Genomic DNA, 24,027 nt, shown 5'->3' with positions numbered 1-24,027 from the left:
TTTTCCAAATAACACGCAGAGTCGTAGGCATTTGCCTTGCAAAGTATAAATATGAAGCGACTCGACATCTCATTCACAGAGGAGGACTTCAAAGAAAGAGAGAGAGGGAGCTTGCAAGTTTAATCCGCGCGTAGCCTGTTTCGCTTAAACTCGCTCTTTTTTTTCCACTTTTTAATTTGCCCCGACACTTTCGCCAACGCAGTTTCCGCTCTCTCTTTTTGTGTCACGGGGCAGCTCGGCCACACCGCCCTCTTGTATTTTCGACGATCGCCGCCGCTTTGTTCTCCGCGCGTGGCAAAACGCCCTGTCCGCGAACGACGAATGCCGGATGAATTATTGATCTCCCCGTCTCGCTGGCGCGCGCGACGAAAGCATTGCCGCAAGGCGCTGCCCGCCTCGCCCCGATTCATCGGGCATTAAGCAGTCGCCGCGCATGGGCTCGAATCGGCGCTCTCTCGGGCGCGTCGTCCATCACTCGTGGCTCGGATAAATCGCGGCCGACCGCGCGCATCGCGATTCGCGAGCTCGCGCCGAGACGCGATTGCGCGCGAATCTTCGCGAACGGAAGAGCCGGCCGTGAGCTCGCGCGCGTACGCTACGCGAATATAAGGCGCACAGAGCTGCCGCTTCTATTTCTTACGCGCGAGAACGCGCGAATTCCGCGCGCAGCTGCGGCACCAGCAGAAAAGAGCGAGGCAAAGCCGCGAACGTACCTGAAAAGAACAGAAGAGTGGCAGAAAGAGGGAGAGAAAAAGTCTGCGTGGGAATAAGGGAAAAGGTGTACGTACACATATCTTCCAGGCCGGAGCAGTGGCGGCTTGCAAAATTAAAGTTTTCCCATACCTTCTGTCGCGTGTAACCCACACCACCAACAAGACGGACAATTGCGGAAAACTAGCGGAGAAAGAGAGAGAGAGAGAGAGAGAGAGAGAGGGAGAAAACTTTTGCATGGGTTTCTCTCTTTCCTGCGTAAGTGAATTGCTCTTTACACCCCGAAGCACTTTGGAAGTACAGAGGGGATTTTGTTCGTGCATCCCAATAAAAATTACGTTCGGCAAAGTGTCTCCCCGTGCGCGTACTTCGCTTTTCTTTTCGCCCCGTTTGACAAATTTCAAGCGACGTACTTTGCTCTCGCCTCATGTAAAACCGACGGATAATATCGATTGTCACACTCGCAGTCATATTTAGACCCTGCTTGACAATTCGCTAATGGCTTATAATTGACGTGAGCTTGCTAGCTAAGGAGACGAATTTCGACGCTTTCCAATCAGTAAGTTATAAATTCAAGCTATTCCGAGAGCGTGCTGATCATTTTCCAATAGTTGTCAAGCTTCACCTTAATCAATCACTCATCTTTGTCAATGTGTTTCTAAAAGAGAATTTTAGAACGTTTTCCATTGCGTTTAATAGTGCACGTTGTGTTATTTGGACGATTTATTCATTGAGTCAAATATTGATGTAGCATCAACCGCCGACCGTCAGACTATCAAATATAAAAGTATTTGCCGAGTGTTCAGGAAAAAGAGGAATCAATTGCATTCAATCTTTAAATTCAAGAAAAAGAACAATGAATTTTCTTTCTCCATTCCCAAATCCCATTATTTTCCCGAAGAATGTTCAATCTCGACGAAAATTACAGCTCGCCCAAACAAAATTTTCTCGTAGATCTCCATCAGCGACCTTTTTCTTTCCCTTGGAACCAGTGAAAGAAGATTCTCTCACGTGCCATCAGTCGAAGGAACGGGAATAGTTTCAACTGGATTGTCGATAAGTCAGCGGGACGAGGATAGGAAACGTTAATTTTGAGTATACATCGGCTTTGCCGCACGCATTTACATGTAGGTATACACGTGCTTCACGTGTACGCGAACCAGGTACATATTTAAGCAGGCACACGGCGCACTGTTCAAATTCGCTGCGCGCCTCTAATTGAGTGTGCGTACCATATACACGAACATACCCTTTTTTCGCTTCTCCACACGGATATCAATTATTTCGACAATTGCAACAATGGAAAAGCTTCGGCTTTTTCTATTGCTCTTTTTTCTTATTGTTTTTTGTTTTTTTTTTCTCCCCGATTACGGACCGAAGGAGAGGAAACTGTTGGATTTCCAGCAGAGCTTGCGAAAGTAATTAAAGATTCCCGGAAGTTATAGCGCGATCGCGAGCTTGTTTGCAATGGATAAAAAAAAATTCATTGCGATTGCACTGTCGGCTTTCAATTAGTTTGGATAAAAAAATTCGCCGTGTATTCGCAGATTTCTCACGTAACTAGGCTGGCAATTTTCTTTGTAATTATTGAAACGATTCGAAAACTTCACTCTCGACAGGCCACGTCGAAGTTTGCGAATTAATTAAAAGTCACTTTTCTCCGACTAGCAAGTAAAAAAAAATTAACTTCACCGCGAAACTCGTAATTGACGACAATCAAATAAGCTCATTATTTACTCTCGATCTTCGCTCGGGGACTAACGAAAATCAGAGTATACGAAGTGAGCTCCAATTATAACTTACCAAAACTTGCGCACGAGCGAGTGAAAAGAAGAAGAAAAAAATGAAGAAAAAGAGGCGCTCATGTGCGGCTGGAAAAGAGTCAAAGTGCAGCGGACGCGAATTGCAAAGTCGAAGCACGTAGCTATATACAAGCAAGCTCTCGCTCCCGCGCGAGATCGTTGAGTGCAACTTGGTAATTTCGATTTCGGTTAGGGCGCCGCGCACTCTATACTCGGACGCGCTGGCTGAAGTATATAGCAAATTTTACGATGGATATCGCTTAAACCTCTCTCTCTCTCTCTCTCGGCTTTTATAGCCTGCATTACGTAAATCCGAAGGATATTGCCGAAAGGGGGGACGGCGCTAAGAAAAGATGCCAGGCCTTTCAATTAACTTGTTCCCTTACAGATAGGAGTCAGGATCGGAAGGGCTATCGATTGCCGTTATTGCCATGTTTCAATTCGTGAGCTTTGCGTCAGACTTATTTACCAGATTTGCCACCGTGTGCGTTGTCTTAATGCGCGACGCAAGCTTAGCAGATTGGTAGACAGAAATTCTTTTGAAAATGTATCCTTCGGTTCGGTCAAAGCACGGCTGCTTTCGGAGTTGGATTCCTCGATTTGAATATTGCATTTATTTTTTGGATGGCTACCCTAACGGAAATCCAATAAAGCTTCGAATACTCACCATGAAAATCAAATCTCCAGGGTATTAAGATCATTGATAAATATCGCGCATATTTCATTGGATCATTCGGTCGGGTCCGCACTAGAGCTCCCGGATTGTGGTCCAATCAGTCAGGCGCGAAAGCTCAGCCGTCGCCTCGCGAAGATAAAGATGACATTAAGAAATGCCATCGCGAATGAAACGCGCGCGGCAATATTTCCGAACGAGAGGAAAATCCGGCGAGTCGCGCCTCGCCGTCCGAAAGGATTTTCAATTTTCCATAAAGGCAGCTCGCAGCTGCCGTCGCCGCACGGTGAGCGTGTGCGCGCGCAAGACGGTATTGCCGTGGCATTTCGCTTTTCCGAACAAATTACTCGCGCGGCTGCTCGTAAAGCCAGTTACGCGGGAGTAACTTTCGGGACGCGCAAGACGCACGCGTTTGCGGTTGCTGCTGCGGGGGCCAACGCTGTATGTGTAATGTTTCGCCTGCTGCCGGCGCGAGAGACGAGCTGTACCGTCGCTATCTGCAGCGCGCCGTGTTCCCCGGCGTGAACTCGATGAATTGGACACGTCGCGTGGGTTACGATCTCGCCGGCTATACAGCACAGTGCCGGACTTTAGGACCACTTCGTGCCTTGTTTCCAGCGGCCGGCAAGCTGCCACCTACGCCCGCGGAGAAACCCGCCCGTTCGCGCTTTTTTCGCAGTTAATGCTCCGTTGCCTCTCTTTTTCAGCCCTTTCGCGAGTTATCCTCCGACTCCACAATGGAATTTCAATCGAGCCTGCACTTGCTGCTTTTTTGCCGGAAATGCTATTGGTCGCACGAACGAATCTAAATGAAAAGTAAAAATGCACGTTCGACCCAAGTGCAAGCAAAAACTAGCCAAAGGAGTAGTGAGCTTAAAATAAATTATTGATAAATTGTCTGCCAAAATACGATCGGAATGTTATCATCTCTGCCTTCGTAATAGCATCTCTTCGTTTTCCCGTACAAACTTGACGTACTGCAGAGCAATCCCAATACGTAAATGCAGTTAGCGGAGAGAAGAGCACGAAAAATAAAAGGAGTACAACTGGCTCGTAAGGGCACGCGACGTTAATAGGGACTCGCGTTCAAATGCAAAGACTCAGAGCGAATCCAGAAAAGAGAAAAACGTCAGGACAAATCCTCGCTAAATAAGCTCGAAGACAAGCCATAGCACTGCACGGGAAAGACTGTGTGCTAGAGGCAGGGAAAGAAAAGAGCGAAACCCTTAAGAGCAGGACCAGAGGGAAAAGAAATAATCTCGTAGTGTTCCTTACAAACGAGAAAATCAGAAAACTTCGTTAGCCCGCACGCGTGCTCACACTTCCTTGGACTTTGTTTTCATTAGAAGGAAAACGAGAGAAATTACGTGGCGTGATGCCATTCTCGTCATCATGCAGATTTTATACGAGAAATATGCCACAACCATGTCGCTCAAACGATAGTTTATCTTATAATCGACGGTTTCATACAACAGATATGCTTGTCGCGAACAGAGGATACACCAATGCTAATAAAATAAATAACGTCGTCAAAATTAATTCGGTAATATTCGCCGGTTAGTTACGAACGACATTAATTTTATTTGCCAGCAACAACACTTGTCGAAATATTGTTGAACAGTCGCACCAGCAGTACCAGCAGTAGCAGCAGTTCACATTTATAATTGATCACGCGACTGCTGGTGATATTCTAACAGCGCTATGCTTTCAATTAACGTCGCAATCGTCAGTTCGCCCTCAAATTCCAAATCGACCTCTGAATAATACAAAGTTGTCAAATACGTCGAGACGAATTTAATGGTATGCAATCTTCAACACAGTATCAGAATCGGTTTTCGATGCACAACGATTTCAATTAATCGTTCGCGCGCGATTTTCAATCAATGACAATTTCAAACTCAACGGCGCCTTGTGCGACGCGTAAGATCGCCGCAGCATCCGCCCAAAACGAGCGGAAGAGGAGACGGCTCGTATAAAGATAGGCGACAATGCACGCGACAGTGGCTGGCGTGCGCGCCAGGCATCAGCTGTGCGCCGCGTGAATATATATATCTACACACACACACACACACACACACACACATACGAAGCTGCGCGAGTGGGTCCGGGAACGTGGAACTTGGCGCGCATCCGATCGTCACGTATGCACTCTCTCCGCGCAGCATCCATCGCGCGCGCCGCCGCGGCGGGGGAGACCCTCAGACCGTGCCGGCATGAGCAAAAGCAAACGCGCGCCGCCACAGCGACCTTAGTGTAGCCGGACAGTCGAGCGCGAGTGCTCGGGACGCGCGGACGTGCCTTCCACGTTACGTTCGTGCTTCGCTCCTTGCGACACGCGTTTGTTGTTTGTATCCCCCCTCGTCGTTGTTTGCTAACACTGCCCAACATTTTGTGTTGCGATACAGCATTGGTGAGTGTGTGTTGCGCGTGAACGAGCATCGCTGCGATTTGGAAATTCCTTTCTATTAAAGTTGTCGCGTTTGGTGCTTAGTTTTTTTTATGAATGCTGTAAATTTGGCGGTGTTTGTTGGCGACGCGTCACTGTACTTTGGAGGCGCAATTGTGTCTAGAAAGGAGGTTGACAGCTCGATAGGTTGCATCGTTGGGGATGGAGATGGGTTGTCATGCGTGTCGGACGTAAACATAACCTAATTCCCTGCGACGATGCGTATATTGTGTCTCTTTCTTCTTTTCGGCTATATATAAGCATTCGGTTTTCATTATACGTGCATTGTTCAATCATTCGATCGTTGTACAAAATCTGCTTAATGCGTTCCCAATTTTATAATCGATAAATAAACGAAGGTAATAAACACTGATACGTCTGGTGCTATTTTAAAGTACATGCTAATGAATTGGTTCCGGAATTGTTTAATACTCTCCAGCTTTATCGTGCCATTCCGAAAGCTCGCGCCGATAGTAAATTAAAACATTTTGAACACGAGCACACGTTCTCTCCAACAAACAACCGAGATCATTTACAATCGGACTCTTGTTTTCATTAATTAAGACAAGACAAAATAAATGATAAAGCGTTCTTAATTTTCTGTTTCCACTTCCGGGTTCAACGGCAGAGAGTTTCCATTTTCTGCAAATAACTCACGAGAGAGTGTGCGCGTAGAGCAGCAACCTTGAACTCCTCGAGAGGGGCACTGCTAATAAAGGCCGGTTATACCCAGACGAGTCAGCAGCGCACCACGTGCTTCGCAATTTTCGACGGCGGCAGAGAAGGAAAGAAAGGAGACCACCGCTTCGGGCTATCGAGCAGGGACATTTTTTTCCCGTCACCCTAGTGCATCATCGTCGTCGTCGTCGGTGAGTTACCCCCTACCGCCCCCCCCCCCCCAGTACCCTGCTTTTCTATTTAACCCATAGGAGGGGTGCGAGTCTTGCTGATTTGGCACTGCGTCGCCGTCGTTAAAGCGCTGTTTTCACACGTTTAATATTGATGATGTCGCGCGCGTGTCCATAAATGCCGAAGACCTTTCCTATATTCCGCATACTGAAAAATTGCAAGCCTACAGATACACGCCTCCCTTCATTTTATTCTTAATTCCATTTTTTTTTTCTTCCGGAGGGTCGTTTGTTATTGCTTGCGCTTGACGAGCGCGCGCCTTACTCTTCTGACTTTTTGAAGTCTCGCGATAGTTTGTCACACAGGGCGCGTTCATTATTCTCGGCTTTGTGTACACGTGGCGAAGTGCCGCTGCCGTGAAATTCTCTCTTTTTTTTTCTTTCTTTTCTTCGTCCCTTTTTAACTCTCGAATGCACACGTGAATAAAACTTGCGCCTGGAATGTCCTTTGTGACGTTAAATATGAATGAGCATACATAATGTGGCTGTAGCTTAGTCCGTGAATGTTGAACTTGGATTTTGCTGAGAAAGAGTGCATCAACGACGACGAGAAAAGAACTTTGTACGCTGTGATTGTACATTATGTTACCTCTATGTCCTTCGAGAGATTAAGGCTATTATCGTCGTTCGACGTAATATTCATTAAAAATAAATAAATAAATAAATAAGGTTATCGTTTCATCCGCTTCAATTCGCAAACTAAAGTATCGCAATAATGAATCAGCCAGTAGCAATAGCAATAAAGATGAGTATTAAAAACCAGCTCAGGCTTAAACATTCGAGACTTGTAGCCGGCTAACATTGTTTGCCGATCAATCTGCCATCAAGCCTATCCCCCTTGAAAGTACGTCAGTAGGCGCGCAGGCGACTTGATCGTGTGCACACGCGCATGCACACTCGACTACAAGGAAATCGAAACAAACTCTCTCTCTCTCTCTCTCTCTCTATCTCTATCTTTATCTCTTTCGCGCGCGCGTAGGGCGTTATAAGCTTGACAGAGCAATCATAATACGAGCACGAGGCGCGGCAGCCAAGTGCGCGCGAGAATTTCGCTCTCTTCGCGCAAACAGGCTATTTGTTCTGCGAGCCGAAGGTACATACACCTGCGCGACCAGGCAAATGTTTGGAAAGAATCCGTTTTCCATTCCGCCCCTGCCGCCGCCACGATATTACGTATTAAATCGCTGTCTTTATGCTTTGAACTCGACCCGTTCTCGCTTTCTGTCGGCACGCCGACTGTGGAAATATTCTCTGCGTGTATTTTCTTGTTTTCTTCAACAGACAGATCGCTCGGGCGCGGCAAAAGTTTGTTTTTGTTTGGTTTTTTTTTAATTTTTGTTTTTTTTTAATAAATTGTCGAGCGTGAAGTTCTGCCAAAAATTCAAATGTCGACGTCGAATAATTTTGACCGCCGTGGAATGTCGCTGTAGTTTGATTTTGTTGCGATTGCGTGAGATTATTCGATGTGCTAGGCTGTTCTTCGTAAACGAAACGAGCGGTAAAACGCGTTGCTTCTACAATGAAAACAGAGGCTCGATAAGACGGCACGTGGATACAGGCAACGAAGTTGGATCGCGATCTTCGCCGGGGAATTCAATTGAGCCGTGACGGCGTTAAGGTGTCGTTCAATTCCCGAGCAAAAGCGGCGGCGAGCAAACGGTTGACAAAACGTCGCACGACAAAACAAAATGACGGGACGAAAATGCCGTACTGGCCCCCCGGAGGCTAACGACTTTGTTGTTAATTGAGCCATCTCCGAAAACAGCTCGGCGAGAAAGTCTGTCGCCGGCAGCAGCGCAGCGATACAGTGCAAACTTGCCGACTCCCCATTCGCCAACTGTAAATGTTTACGCCCAAGTTGAGCGACTCGGAAATGAGGCGCACCATAGGTTGCTTCGGCATCGACTCACTTCCTTGGTAGAAAGAAAGAAAAAATAGAAAGAGCCGAAGCGCGTTCGAACTACTTCGGCTTCCTAAACAAGAATTAACGGATTCAATGAAGACACGCCGCAGCGGCAAGTTTGCCGCGAAGCGCCGCCTTAGTGGTGCAACGATAATTCCCCAGGGCACTCAAAGTTGCGCGCGAGAGAGATAACGCGATAATCGGCAAGTTTGTAATGCAATTTAATGCCAGATGGCTGTATGCAGCGAATTATATGCGGCAAAGGGGGTTAATATGGACCTCGCGCCCGAGCTGCTGCCTGCCGCGCGTGACAGATGCAAATCCTTCATTATTTCTTTTTTTTTTCCATTGTTGCCGCGGAGTAAATCGTCCAGGAGTTGATAAAACGGAGGATTTATCGAGTTTGAGCGGCAGTAAATTTTGATAGAGATAAGGCGAGCCCTCGCAGCGGAAAAGGGATTACAAAAAAAGTTTGTCAGAAGTTCGCGCGCGCGAGAGGGATTAACTTAAATAAAGGGCCATACCGACGACGACGGAACCTTATATTCTTTTCTCGACTCGGTATAGGCGAGCTTCCTGTATTTACGCCAAGACGAGATGACAAAAACACTCATCGGATTTGCCAAGTTTTTAAAGCGCTGCTCTCCTTTCTTTTTTCACTTCTCGGCCAAATGGGGTGTTTGTTATTCAGTTTCAAGTGGCTTCTCTGTTTTTTTTTATACCGGCGCTGCTGCTCCTCAGCGGTCAATCCGAAAGAAAATAAACTTTTGAGCTTCAATAGGGTTTCATTGCTCTAATTACCGGAAACGGCTTTATTTTTTCTTATTGTTGCCCTTTCAAAAGTTGCAACAGCCATGACGACGCGATAAATATGGATTTTAATAAAATGGGAGAGACGATGCTGTTTTCAACCGCGTTCTCGTTGAAACTCCCAACGAACAAAGCGAGAAGTTCATTTATATAGTGCGCTTGTACTTTTTACATTTACATACTGTCATTTCAGACTTGTGATTTTCCAAACAATGATATGCGGTTGATCGCTGAGTAATTCTAGAGATTTTATTGTTAAATATTATAAAAAGGTTATGACAACAGAAAGCAGAATGAGAGCAGGTCTCGTTACAAGCGACCCTGGCAACGGACCACTGTAGACTGACTTACTAAGGGCTTCGCAGGCAGCTTAACTCGCTCAACTCATTCTCTCGACTATTTAATGGGCGCGAACAAAATTCAAATTCAAATAATGAAAATGCAGTTTTTTTCACGTCAAAAAATAATATCTCAATACTGGAGATAGACGAAAAAACTGACATGTTTATTGTCAACATTGCGAATAAAACCGTGATTTTTATTTTGCATTTTTGACGACGTCATTCCGAATTTTGTTTGCCGCTGCAATCAAAAAGTACTATACAAAGATTTCGAGGTCACATTAATCTTTTTCATTTCAACGCAACGACGAGCTCTCACAAAAGTTCTTTGGCACAATGCAGCCATTATAAAAATAAAAAAAGGCACTAACTATTCCAAATATTTGTTGTATCTTTGAAAATCCGTTACGAGCAACAACCGTATCCCAAAAGAATTATCATAAAGACTACTTTTCGGCCGTGTAATTGATATCGTCTGACGAATCTTTAGAGATTGCCGAATGAAGAAACTATATATCTGTTTTTTCCGTGTTCGGGAAAATTCTCTGGAAATGAGGCATATGCAAAGGAGATAAGAAGTCTAAGGCAAACATGCAGCTAATAATGCGTTCGCTCTCTGGATGTTGAAAAAGTTTGAAAAGTCACGTAGACCAAGAGGAGGTGTGTGCACGCTTCGCCTTTTCTCTTTTCTATCTCCCTCGAACTTATTTTGTGTTTACATATCTATGTCCGTATCTTACTTTCGTCTTCCTTTTCCTTCGCACTCTTCTTTTGCCTTTCGCCTTCTACCCAATCGTTTATTCACCGCTTTATCTTACTAACTTCTAGTAGTATGACTAGGAGTGTGCATGAAGATAATGTTTTGTAACAAATGTTGTACTTATTGTGGCGATGCCAGTGTATAATTAATGACAATGACGTTTGATCATTGCAGGAATTCACAAGATGCATTAAAAAATTATTCAGCAATTGTTGTCTACAAATCAACTACAGTAGTTATCCTCTATATTTTCAAATTTATGTTTGCCTAGAACACACTAATAGCCGTTGTCTTACAACCCAAAAAGAGCGCTCGGCGAACCTTCCGGAAGAAGCGTCGAAGTGAAAAAAAAACAGAGCACGGAAAAGCTGACTTCGAAATAAATCCTTATGCATGAATGCAATACACGCGAGAAAAGCCAAGAGAGAGAGAGAGAGAGAGAGAGAATGAAGCTCCAGTGATCTCCATGACAATATACTCCGGCATGCGCGTATTCTAGAATGTTCAATAGCCAGAGCGCTGTCTGGAGGAACAGCAGCTATGCCGCGATACGCCGGTCGGAGAGCGGCGCAATGACACCAGTGGCGCGGACGGACGCTGCGCTGCTGGCGAGCGTGGCGCGCGCCGCTCTCACAGCTGACGAGCAGCCAGCTGAGAGTGGCGCGCGGAGGGCGTTTTATCGGAGCGCAGGCGCTCTCGACCGTTTCCTTTTTCGGGCTTCGCTTGCCCCCGCGGATCGTTTACGATCGCGCTCTCTTACGATCGGGCAACGGCTGACTTTCGTCAAAGTCCGCGGGACCGTGTGGTCTGCCTCGCGACGTGGCACTCTTCATCGCGCGCTTCTGGAACAGCCGGCCAAATATTTACGCTCGCGCCGTCTTGACGACGTTCGTTTGGTCGCGGACCGGCGGCGCGCTTACATTTTTCGATGGCAAGCTGTGCACCGAATACTGCAGATTCGAGTGAAGTGTCGGAACGAATACGCTCAAGCGATACTTGAATTGGAATGGCTATCGTCACGCGCACTCGAAATCGTCGATAGAATTCGTAATTACGCCACGATAGGAAGGTAAAAAAAAGACATAAAATTGAAAGCAAGAAGCTCTATCTTCATAACCAACAGCAGCAACTTTCAGCGCGTACGCGATAATCCATCAGCAAGTCAATTTTACTGAGCGATCCACTAGACATCTGGCGTTTACTTTTTCAAGTAGTCAAAGACCAGCCGCGGTAGTCTTGCAAAGCCGCAGCAAAGCACGGGATTACATACAAACAGCGCAGTGGCAAACGAACTTTCGATCTAATCCGCCCTCGACCGTTCCGCCTGAGCGTGTGGAAAAAAAAAGCAACTTTTCCATCAATATTTCTCGCTAAACTCTATGCGCGTGGAAAGCCTCTCCAAAATAGAGGCAACGCCGAATCCCCGCGCGAAAAACAGATAGAGATAGAGAGAAAGAAACACGAGGAGAGAGCAGCTTAAGCTCACCGAGCGGGAGGAAAAGTTCGAGCAGCGAGCGTATTTCCCAATCCCTTTAATACTTATACAAGCGAGGCCATTAACGCGAGCTGCGGAAGAAGCGGGATAATACCGTATTAATAGCAGCGAACGTCCGCTCGATTTTTTTCCTTTTGCTTTTTCCTTATTTTACGTAACAAGGGAGGCGATCGACGTATAAATCGCTTGCGCGTTGCCGAACGCAGCCGCGCCATTCCTTCATTGGCGCTGAATATTATCCGCTTACTACTCGTGGCGCTCTCCTTTTTTTTTTTCCTTTTCCGCGGCGTCATCTGCCAGCGGTAGCCGAGCCCGCGCGTACGCGTTCTCTCGCGCGAAACCGGCCACTGGCGCTTACGTCTTTATGGGCTTGCTGTTATTACACGCCTGCGTTATTCGTCGCCTTCCTTTTCCTCTTACACTGTAGCGCATATGTTATTCATCGCTTGCTCTATTTTCGCGCGCGGTAGGCGGTGGCGATCAGCTGAGTTGCGTCGTTGCTCGACGACGATCATCGCGATGCGTCCAAGAACATTATGCTCACGACGGTGTTGGAAATGCGAATCCCGACATCCGTTGTGGCGATGACTGGACGCAGTCGGCGCTAAAACGCGGAATAACAGGAGGCCGGCCACCTCCTCACCCTCGCCAGCGACTGCTCGATTCGATTACGCTAATTGATCTCGATGGGTTCCCTCTTCGTCTATTCAGTGCAGCGTCTTATCGTTGCCAATGCCGTGTCGCTTTATTCTTGCTCTGTTCAATTAGATTTTCAGCGTCGCAGTTAGAGGGGAGGGGGGGGGGCAAGGCTAATTGATTTGATTTACCGTTCACCAAACTCAGCCGAAAGAAACTACAACTATGCGCGCACAGGTCGACTCGTGCTTCAACAGATTTATGTCGGGAGTGCACGCTTGTTCATCGACACGAGCGCAGCGTTTTCGAGCGTAATCGGCAATAGCGCTCTTCCTTTAAGGTACTATAAAAACGCCGAATGGCGCTTGAAAGAAGTTGTTAGTCTCGAGTGAAACGTAAAATTACGCGCTTAAAAGAAGCAAACGCTATAATTCTCTCGCTTGAGCCTTCAAGCAGATGTCAAATAGCAACGCTTCCGCAGTCTATAGGTATTCCATTCCATTCATTACCGCAAAGTCTGAAGTAGGTAATAATAATAACAGTGACGAGGGCAATGTAGTCTGTTGATCGTAGGAAGTAGGAGATAGGTTTATTCCAGGCGCCAAGATGGATTAGTCGTAAGTGCTCGCACGGGGAGGATGGAGTTGCGTTATGACGAAGAGAGGCATTAATTCGATTTTTGCCGAACGCGCGTGTGCACGCGCGAGGATGGGGCTCCTCCTTCGGGGATGGGGGGATGACGCTGGCGAAAATTTTCGTGGTGGTGATTGATGAGGCCACGAGCGAAAGTCTATTTACCAGGGCTTGTTCACCTCAATAATGGGAGAATTTTCTATTTGAGTTGTCCGCTTTCTATCTATCTGGCATTAATACTCCATCTCTCTCAGCTTGAATTTAGATTGAAATTTTCCCCCGGGGCATTGATTAACTGCGTTTATATTGTGCGGTTGCTGCTGTACTGCTCGGATTTTGATTAGGACGCTGCTACTGCTGCTGCTGCTGCTGCTGCTGCTGCTGCTCCGCGTTGGAACGTCATGAATTTGAAGAACAATCAGAAACTTTAATGAATCTTTAATTAACTTCTACCCTTTTGCTTGTAAGATGATCGAAGATTTGAATGACAGCGGGATGCTGAGTCATGTCTTATTTATTAGTCGAGTGCATCACCTATTGCGCTGAGGATTTTCATTTCATGAGCGACAAATTCAACAAGAAAAATAATCAATGCAGCTGCTAAACAAACTACGGATGAATATAAACAACACTTAAATCCTTTCAAGCGGGTTTATTTCATAATTAATTATAGTTGCAATATTTCAACGTTGCCGGTAGATGTCATTTTCAAAGCTATGAAATTACGACGAATTAACAAAGTATCGCATACATCATTGTATTAATATTTCACGTCTCGCCTACTCTTGCTTCATTTTTTGCATTTTATTTTTACTCGATTTTGGAGGCTCTATAAATAAATTGAAAATGAATAAATCAATATGAATAAAAGATTAATTTCTAAAATGATTCATAACTTAGCTAAACCGAGCGAATTATATCCAATCGACAGTCAAAAACTATTTTGACGATTCGGTGCCACTCGCTGTGCTTATTTGTAAATGGACTGAATCACCATTAAACCAACAATAAATATACAATATTTGCACCTTCTACATCCACTCTTCTATATCTACACTAACGAAACGTTAACTGATTTCTAACTGAGCTCTATTGTCGCCTCCAAAATCGAGTAAAAAAATAATCTAAAAAACGTACATAATTATTATACGTATGATTTGTTCCAATTTCGTAGCTTTGAACAGGACGTCCAATATTGACATCGAAATATTACAATTAGTTAATTATGAAATATGCTAGCTCGAAAGGTTCTAACTGCTGTTGGTTCAAGTACCATTATAATTATTTGGTTAGCCGTTCGAGAAAAAAAAGGATCTTTTTACCGACTTCACAAATAAAGAAGTTCTATGTTCGATCTGAATTGTTTTTTATCTATTTTCACGCGTATTTCTGGAACGATTCAACCGATCAATAGGCTTATTCGGAATTGTACGTTCCTGGAATGGCCCCGTTATATTATCAACTTTATTGAACCACAACTGTGAGAGTAGTTGCAAAAAATAAATTCGAAGTAGGCTTTTTTAATTATTCTTGTGGATTAAATGGTTCCTCTTATCGAATGTTTAGCTACGCAATTAGTATAACGTTTGTTTATCATGCATCGCAAGTAACAAGGATGAAAACAAAACGATACGTTCATCTTTTTCTCAGACTATTGATCGAAACAGTTGATAACTGACGCCGATTCCAACTGTATAATCAGTTTAGTCAGATAGTTTGTGAAATGGTAGATCGTCGAAAGTAGATAAATTTACTTCCAGAACGAACGGTACAACACCATGTCTTTATGTAAATATTTGCATATTGCGTACCGGATGCAAATTGATATCTTTCGAAGCTAACAACACGCCAGATCTAAGGAGCAAAACTTGCGTGCGAGCGAAAAGTATTTCATCGAACTTGACCTTTGAAATTCTTGTATAAAGTCACGATTGACCATGCGTTTGAAAGGCCACTCTGATTGCCAATAATATTTCATTTCATTGCAGGTGTTGATCACATAATTATTAATGAAAATTATTCTCGATTTGAAATGATTATTTCTTTTTGCTTTTCTCTGTACAAATATTGCATTGCAACTAAAGTTTAATAATATTACAAATATATTTGAAGCACCTATTTCTACTCTTCTAGTCATAAAAAATGACTATATTTTCAGTTTAAAACACTTTCTAGTTAAAAGCATTTGCCAAAACAAAAACATCACTGATAAGCATATCGCTAAATTACTTTTTGAAATGCAAACGATCTTAAAACTTCATCGACGAGGCAGCTCTACTCTTTTAAGCTATCTTATCTCTAATTTTTGTTTCGATAAACGATGGTTTTATAAACACACGCAGAGCAGCGAACAATGTAGTTTCTTTCAACTTTCATACATTGCTATTAAAAAGAAAAGAAGAGAAGAAAATATCGATACTTTATTGAAAGCTTTACTGCTGATTGATCCTCTTCATAGACCAAAGTCTGACGAGCATCCGATTAACGTTCAGTTCCTTGCACACTCACGATATCGATTGCCGTTCTTCAGCTAATCTCGTAATGGACGTTTCTAATCTATACGGTGACTGACGGACGTCACAATAAAGTCACACTTTCATCCAAAAGGTACCGTCACCTTACGAGTTGCCATAGTACTGTACAAACAGTCGTGACCGTACGGGTACACGTGGAAAATGATAGGGCGTTAAGTTCAGTGTGCGTCAATGGATGTAAGCGCTCTTGTAATCTGTAGGCGATACACATACGCGTCGCGCAAGACTGATTAGCCTACTAAAAATTCCATCCCACCCTCTTCGTAAACTTGCAGGTTATCGCGAACCAGGGAGATGTGGGTTAGAAATACTGGACGATAATGCGCGTACTCCGATTAAAAGCATCTCTTCGTACAACATAGATACGCGCTGTTCTGTGAAAAGTCGCACAGTACGCGTATTTATTTATGGAGTAGTACGGCTCTGCCGTAGGACGTTATTATTTATTTCCCGACAAAACGACAATAAAAATCGTCACAGCGTCGTCGGCTGCGAGAGAAGAAATTGCACGTCGGATTAATAAAACAGCGCTCGGTAGAGAGACGTAATAACATAAAAAAGAAAAACATCATCCCATCGCAGAAAATGTACTTTATTCGAGTGCGAACCTCAACACAGTCGCAGACGGGAGAGAGAGAAAGCGCAAGAGCATGGAAAATATTAATAGATAGAAATCGGATATGGGAGAATCTCTGAAAGACCGACGACAAATAAAATGGAAACTGTGAGTGCACGGCAAAAAAAGAAATGAGGATTAATGTTGGAAGCGCGACGCGGAAAAATGCCTGTAAAAAGGCACGAGATCTGCAAGGGTATTAGAGTAGGCGGGAGCTTTCGGATGAGAATCTATACATGATGCAGCCTTGCGAAATTACAATATCAACCTTTTAAGCGGATTATAAAATGAGTAAGAGGCTTATAGTAGGGCACTTCTTTTCTTTGTCGAACGACTATTGTTACAGTATGTTTAATAACCCGTTGTATTAGCTCAGCTGAGTACGTCCAAGAGTGCTTTATTATTCTAGCTTTTGATCGAAATTTTTTTTTCCATCGCACGCATCTTTCTGTATTGAATAAAAAAAAAGAAAGAAAACGTTGATGCCCAGTGCTTGCAAGGCAAAAGTTATCAGATTGACAAAAAACTGTATTCTCGTTTCATTGCCTTTTCCAGGCTACACTACAGCGTCTATCGCAAAGTTCAATAATCGATACATAAGTGTCTATCTTTTTTTCCCCTTATATTTTTACAGTTAACTTTGAAGTTTTTTCCTTCTATCACCGTTCTTTACGCACCATTGAATTTTTCATAACTGCATTTTTTTAGTTTTATTTTATTATTATTATTTTTTTAACATACTTCTCAATTTCAAATCCTTTATGGCGATGGTAAAATGCATAATATGGAGAAGACATTGACAATCATTGTAATTGTGTATTTTTGTATACCAAACTATTCGTTAGATCCATCCTTTTTGTGGGCGCGATTAGACTCATTGTTCCTCGAGCAAAGCAAGTAATATTATATATTTATACAAAAAACCATCAAAAGGCGCCATATATCCATGCCGATACAGCACCGCGCAACTATATGATATTTACGCTACACATACTAGCCGCATGCGAATACGGGCATCGACGAAATTCCAATGTCGCGTATGTTTTCTCTCTTAGTTCTACAACGGCACATAATGAATTTCATTTTGATCGATTTTCCTTCAGCGTGAAAAACAAAGGGCTGCTCTTGCGATCTGCAAAAATGAGCAGAGCAACCGAGAGAGAGAGAGAGAGAGAGAGAGAGAGAGAGAGAGAGAGAGAGAGAGAGCACAAGACGTGCGTTGAAAAAGTTGCATTGTTGAAATCGGAAGAGCCATGAATTTACGCGGATAAAGAATAGCGGTCGAACAAAAGAGAGAAGAGATAGTTGACGCGTGTACAGACAACAAGAAAGTAGCTCTAGATATCTCGGGAGGGATACGTGGATGAAAACGAGGGAAGGAGAGAGAGAGAGAGAGAGAGAGAGAGAGAGAGAGAGAGAGAGAGAGAGAGAGAGAGAGACAGATCGACGAAATGAAAACGGGGTTACGAAGATCTATAGGAGGCACGCAGCGACACATACACACATGGACTCGATAATGTCGTGCGACTCCTCTCCTAAGATAGATGAATGCCTCTGTGTGCGCGCGCGCGTAGTGTGCAAGTTTGTTGGCCTCCATTCAGAAACTCATAAAAAAAAGATCGGAAGAAGATTGCCCGACTCTCCCAAATTTCCCAGCTACCAACGTGCAGTTTTTTTTCCTCTTCTCTTCGCAAAACCGGAAGTCGCTGCTCTTTCGCGCACACGCCTTATTCTCACGTAGAAATGCGCCTGATAACGCACGACATTAATTTTCCGGTGCTCGGGCATCTCTTTTTTTTTTCGGCTACGCGCCAGGGTTAATGGAAAAACGATCTCGCTTGGGCAAGTAGCCATTTTTTTTCTAAGTAATATGCAATTTATCGATGAATTGATGGAGGTTAGAAAATGTAAAGATACGTGTGTAGAGACGGCGCCCGGGCTACCTTGAGGGCGTACGTTTTCAACGTATACTAGGGTCGGTGCACGCCTTACGCGCTCATCTTTTGTTTGCGCTATTATTTAATTTCACGTGTTACAATGAAATTAAAAATATTTTTAGACGAAACGAAAAATTTTTAAGTACATCTAACAATTTTATTGTTGATGAACAAAACAGCAGGCTGCGCTCGGTAAACGCGCATCAAAAACCGCAGCTCATCTCGGCAGCGCAAAATGCCTTAATAACATTCGAGGGCTCGCAGGCGCGCGCGACAATGCCCGAAAAAATATGTGTATGCACATATACATATATCCAGGAGGCGCCCGCGAAACTTAATTAGCAGCTTGCCGCGCGCAGCTACGCTGTGCGCGAGAATTAATTACCTCTCCGGCCGGTGCGCCGCGCGTCGAAACGTCCGGCATTTACCTGCGTAATAATCATCAAACAAACCGCCACCGCCGTGCCGAAGCGTCGTCTTCTCCGCGATCGACGCAACGCCGCCAACAGCGACCACTGCCGTGTCGGCTTCTTCTCGCGCATTAGATTCTCATAGAAAGCTTTAAACTTTTCGATTGCGGCGGCTGTCACTCGCCGCTGCGCTGTGCGCGCGCGCGCGCGCGATGACGTTAGTGCACCGCTAAAGTCGGCTTGGCGCGCGAGCGGCCACAGCGGTTAATTGGCCAACTATCGTTTCGCGACATTTTCGTTTCTTCCCGACGGCACTCGACTTGGAGGCACGCTACGCGCTCAAATATGCCGACGCTATACGTTGTCCGCTGTTATCGCGCGGCAGGGCCCCCCATCGCATCTCTTTTGATATTTCCAGTTTTGTCGCGCTTTTGAACCTTTTCGAAATGGCGAAAGAACGTTGACAAACATTGGCGTACGAGTAATTAAAAATGTCGACGACTCATCAAGCTGAGAGCACCCATGGAAATATTATAAAATCCTCGGTCATTCAATGCCGAACGGAGGTAAAGCCAAAAGCCTGAAAAAATTTGAGCTTGAATTCAGCCAGCTCGGCTAGTCGTATTAAATTCACTTTGTACACATAAGTCGAATATTTGAATTACGCGCGAAAGAATAATTGTACACGGGACCTCGATTGTCTTCAGCAATACATTCACGTGCAATATCGTGCCTAAAACGAACATCATTTCATATTGGGTCAAAACTATCGATTTTCTTGAATCGTTGATATTTCATACGCTCAGCTGACAGCAACATTGAATAATCGAAAATGAGTTTGATTGGATTATCAAAAAATTGATTTGATAACCCAATTTGTCAATGGAGATTCGTTTTCGACGTTCGTCGGCTTTCAATAACTAAAAAGCATTCATCGCAAAGCCGACAGTATATTAATCCTCGAAGGCTGAAATGAAAAATGTGAATGAGTGTGGGCGTCGCGAAACACGCAAACTTTCGAAAAAGCAATTAATCCTCACGTTAACGAATCGAGTTTAAGAGAAGATGAACGCGAGTGGCGAATCACGAAGAAAGGCGCAATCGGCTAAATAAGTTGGCAAAGTTGGAGGTGTATGAAAAGGCCTTCATACCGGCAGAAATGAAAAGCGCGTTCGGAAATGAAAGAAGCGACGACGACGGCCGAGAATAAAAGAGAGAGAGAGAGAGGCGCCGTGCAAAGATAAAACATCGGGAAGGCTCTTGCGGAGACGTAATGAAATTTCACGCTTCAGCGTAACAACAATTGAGCGAACAAAGCGCTCGTTGCAGCAAGATCGCGTTTATAAAGAGGACCGCGCGGCGAATTTTTCGTCAAACGCGCAGAGGGGCATTACTCGACGCCTTGTCAAACTTCTGCTCGGCGAATGAGTTAATTAATCACCGCTTTTCCGCGCGATGGAAGCACTCCCCGAACTACGGTGATTAACCGAGTGGGTCCGCGGTATAGTCGCCTTGGAGGAATGTCGAGGCCGGTGCTTCTTATTGTTATTTTTTTTTCCCCCGAGCGTGCAAGCTATTTTTAGCAGGCTACAAAGGGATTCGTACCACTCGCGCAATGCCAAACTGGGTGAAACTATCTTTTGTGGCATTTACGCGAGAGCGAATTATTTCGAGCTCAGCAGTGCAGCCCAAAGTTGCGCGCACCTCCCCCCCCCCCCCCATGTCCGCTACACCGTTGCCGGAATTTGCGCGTTAGTTATCGGCTTTGTATATGCTACTCTGACCAATTTTAGCTTGTTGCTAAAGGTTCCTACCTGCCTGCTTTTTTTCCTTTTGTCATGCAAATTGCACGGCGCTCAAGTTTCGTGTAAAGTCCGCGTATCTTTTTTTCACGAGTACCGTTTGGAATTTCCCCAGCCTTAACGAAACAAGTCCGTGACACTGTGTAGCGTAATTCGCGAATGGCGCAGTAAGGAGATTGAATTGCTTCGTTTTAGGTGTCGTTGGCGAATACAAACAAATTGTTCTCGTGAAATTGCTTCGTTAAAAAGAAATATTCACAGTTTTGCCGCACATGTGAATTACGCGCGCTGATATGTAAAAATTAAAATGCAGATATATTAATAAGCAACGGCATCATTTCCAACAGGACAATTATTGCACACCAAAGTCAGCAAAACGAGCTGTCTAAACATGGTAGTAGTAGTCGCGGCTCACATTATTACCGCGGAACTCATTAAAAGGCTTTCGAGTTGCATGAGCGACGACGACGACGACGACGACGACGACGACGACGACGATGAGGCGCGTGGGTACGCCCAACTCCCGCTTCTCTCGACAGGCTGGCTAAGCAATCAAAACTTTTATGTAATCAATCGGCACCTTTGCGGTTATGCATGCCGAGAAATCCCTCAGCGAGAGCATAAATTGCCGATAACGAGCTCTACGTGCGCAGTTAGTTCCCTCTGTATGCCCGCACATGTCGGCAATTTAACATTCTAATCGTGCGCTGAACTTTACGCCAGCAGGGTGGCAGCTCTTCTTTGCCGTCGGGATTTACGCGCGAAACAGCCGATCGGCGGCAGCAACGCGGAACGTCTCGGCTCAACGAGAAGCAATCCGACTCACTGGCCCGACGACGCATCTATGAATTCGGCCCGCAAGAACTGCACGTCTCATCGGCGGGCCAGGCGCAATAATCGCGCCGTGAGCGCGACAGATGAAAAAGCGACTGTCTTCCCAAAGTCCCCGTCCGCGATATCGCCACGGACGCCGGTAATAAATGTAGACGTCGTAAGTTCCCGCAGAAGTCTCGCGGTCGGCGGACTAAGATGGATTCGAAACTGCATCTCGCCAAGTTTTATCAGCCTCGTCGTCGCGCCGCGCGGCTCGTCCCCGTAGCGCGCGGAAGAGCCGGCGGGTTTCGGGCAAGAAGCAAAGGAAAATCGGGAGATAATGCGCGCCGGGCCAGCTGGCGCGGCATTCCGTCTGGCTAGGAATTGCGTAATTGTGGCGGCGAGCCCGGCGTAACTGGAGCAGCGCGCGTGCTGCCGGGCAGGAAGTCGATGACCGCGCGCGCGACTCTGCCGTTGAATTGCATCAAGTCGCAGCGTGGACACGAAGACAGATTCTAATTTGGAACGATTTCGTTGTCGCGACAGCGAATCCGACTGCCGTGGGCACAAAGTTTAGTTCTTTGATAAACGTCAGGTGGGCCATCCAATTGACTTTCGCGTAAGCATGTTATTTCTCTCGAATATAGACATAGCGCAAGTCAAATGCAATTCGTATAATCTAACTGTAATTATTTCTATCCTAGTCAAAGTTCGCATTGAAAAGTTGATAACTTTATTAATGATTGTAACGATTATATCGCACATATCTGCTTAATACAACTGTGTGATATCTGTAGCAATCAAGTATATATAACACAATCGAGCAGAACAAGTATCACGGCTGCCATTCCGTACTTAGTGTATGTATATCTTCCAAATGGCAATCGCGCTACAGAGAAATCGCACATTTATATATCCACGCACAGAGCCTAGATACTACGATACAGACCATTCGGTCGCAAACATCAGAACCTAGAGATGCATATTGGAGCGCAAAGTTCGCTGTACAGATACACATTCGCCTGACTCCTCGTTAGCGCCAAGTCGAAAAACATTTCTTCTGTAACTATAACAACAAGCGAGAGTGTTGCGGCGTGTAATACAAGCGTTGCACTGCGCGTCACGTCGACCGCGGAAAGTGACACATCCCGCCCCAAGTTTGTCATCTTTTGAACCGTCGCGCAGCGCTGTTTCCGATTACCGTGGCGTTAAACTTGGTGGCATTGTACACCGGTTGCTGCGTCGATAATGAGACGGGAATCCAGCAGCGGGCGGCGCAGCAGCCCTTTGGATCCGGAACACGCGAGAGCGCCGAAAATCGCGCGGTGAGCTCCCGTTGGCACTGTTTTCATGAATTTCGCGGTCGCGCGACGTCTACGTATAAATGCGAATTTATCGTGCCGATAACCGAAAATTCGGTAATCGCGCCATCTGCCAAAGTGTCCACGATATTTTCCTGGACTAATTAGGCCGGTACATATACGATATATACGTACATAGAAATAGGGAGTGGATCGCTTTTGGAATAATCGCTGAAATTACAACGAACTGCCACATCACGCGCGCGGAGCTTTGAACGCTGCAGCTTATATCTATAGGGGGGGGGGGGGGGGGGTGGGGGGATCACGTCACTCGCGCTCAACGCGCTTATCCATCACGGGCGACGTTCGCGAGAACGCGGCGCGCATCGGTCAAAGTTTCCCGCGACACACATATCGGAGAGCGGTGCGCGAGGGCTGGCCATACCTCTCGCGAGAGCGCGTTCCGGCGAATATCCGTGGTCGGCCGCGTTTACGCCAACGAGCGCGGTATGGAGGGGGTGGGGTAGAAGTTTATATAATGTAGGCTCAGCCGACGAGAGTAAATATTCCGAGACGGCCGAGAGACGCCAACCGCAGCCGTAGCTACTCTAGCGCGCGCAAGTAATTTACAACCCCGTTCTCAACCAAGCGCCCGAAAATCCAGTGGGAACTGCGCCTCGCGTCGTCCTTTTCGCGCGCGGGCCGCGCGCTTGCTGCGAGACGAACGAATTCGTCCCTTTATTGACGTTCATCGGCGATAAACCGCCATTGCCCGATACTTTTTCCACTCGTCAATTGTCATCGACGTTGTTTATCAGAATACTTTATTTGTTTGTTTTATTTATACAAATAAATTTATAATTTCGGTCAATAGAGGGAGTCGACTTAAGAACTCCTTCTTTAGGACTGAAGTGCAATAAAATCGCCTACTTGGATTTATGAATAAATAATAATTTAAAGAAAGTGTACGTAAATTATTCCGACTTTCTGTATTGTTTTAGTTGTTGGTATTTGAATGCTAAGGAAAAATACATTCAACGGACATCTAAATTGTATTAGCAATAATCCACTTAAGCCTTTCATCGGTTGTACTCTCAATTCAAAGTGTGATTTCATTGATCTTGAACAAATTTGGTTGGCCGAAAGCCGACCACTTAATATTACAAACAAAAATTATATCAGCTAGAAGAACGTCTTGCCAGCTCTCGCAACTCTAAACAAGTCGTAACAGATTTGCTATCCGTGGCGAAGAGTGCACGACTCTGCGACGACGGCGCCCGGCAGTCAAACTGCACAATCGCCGCTAGGCGCAGCTCCTCGCCGACTCGTTTATCACGCGCCAGATGCGGGCCGACCGTGTCCTTCTCTGACGCCCATGCCGAATCGAAAATTTGTCGCAAATCCAATCGCGCGCGGGCTCGAGATACGACTGCTGTGTACGCGGAAAAGTATTGTGGGACATGGCTCCGTGAGAGGGGGCGCGGCGCCGTCTCACC

At 45.4% G+C, this 24,027-nt stretch overlaps 1 protein-coding gene across 3 annotated transcripts in view; it reads left to right on the top strand.

Annotated features, from left to right (window-relative positions):
• LOC131669629 (prolyl 4-hydroxylase subunit alpha-1) overlaps positions 1-24,027 on the top strand; it is a 181,751-nt gene that overhangs the window by 71,215 nt on the left and 86,509 nt on the right. The window contains exons 1-2 of one of the 3 annotated variants that reach the window (XM_058944633.1): positions 5,457-5,596; positions 6,261-6,501. The exons of 1 other annotated variant lie outside the window; for it this stretch is intronic. The gene's annotated coding sequence lies outside the window, so the exon portion shown is untranslated. Of the gene's footprint in view, positions 1-5,456; positions 5,597-6,260; positions 6,502-24,027 lie in introns of those variants that run through there. One more of the 3 variants, XM_058944635.1, reaches the window with a different exon arrangement.

This window comes from Phymastichus coffea, unplaced genomic scaffold (assembly GCF_024137745.1).
Source record: "Phymastichus coffea isolate CEN01 unplaced genomic scaffold, Cenicafe_Pcof_1.1 PCOF00095, whole genome shotgun sequence".
NCBI classification, from domain to species: domain Eukaryota; kingdom Metazoa; phylum Arthropoda; class Insecta; order Hymenoptera; family Eulophidae; genus Phymastichus; species Phymastichus coffea.
Note: the sequence above shows the minus strand (reverse complement) of the source record. Positions and strands in the feature narration are given on the sequence as shown.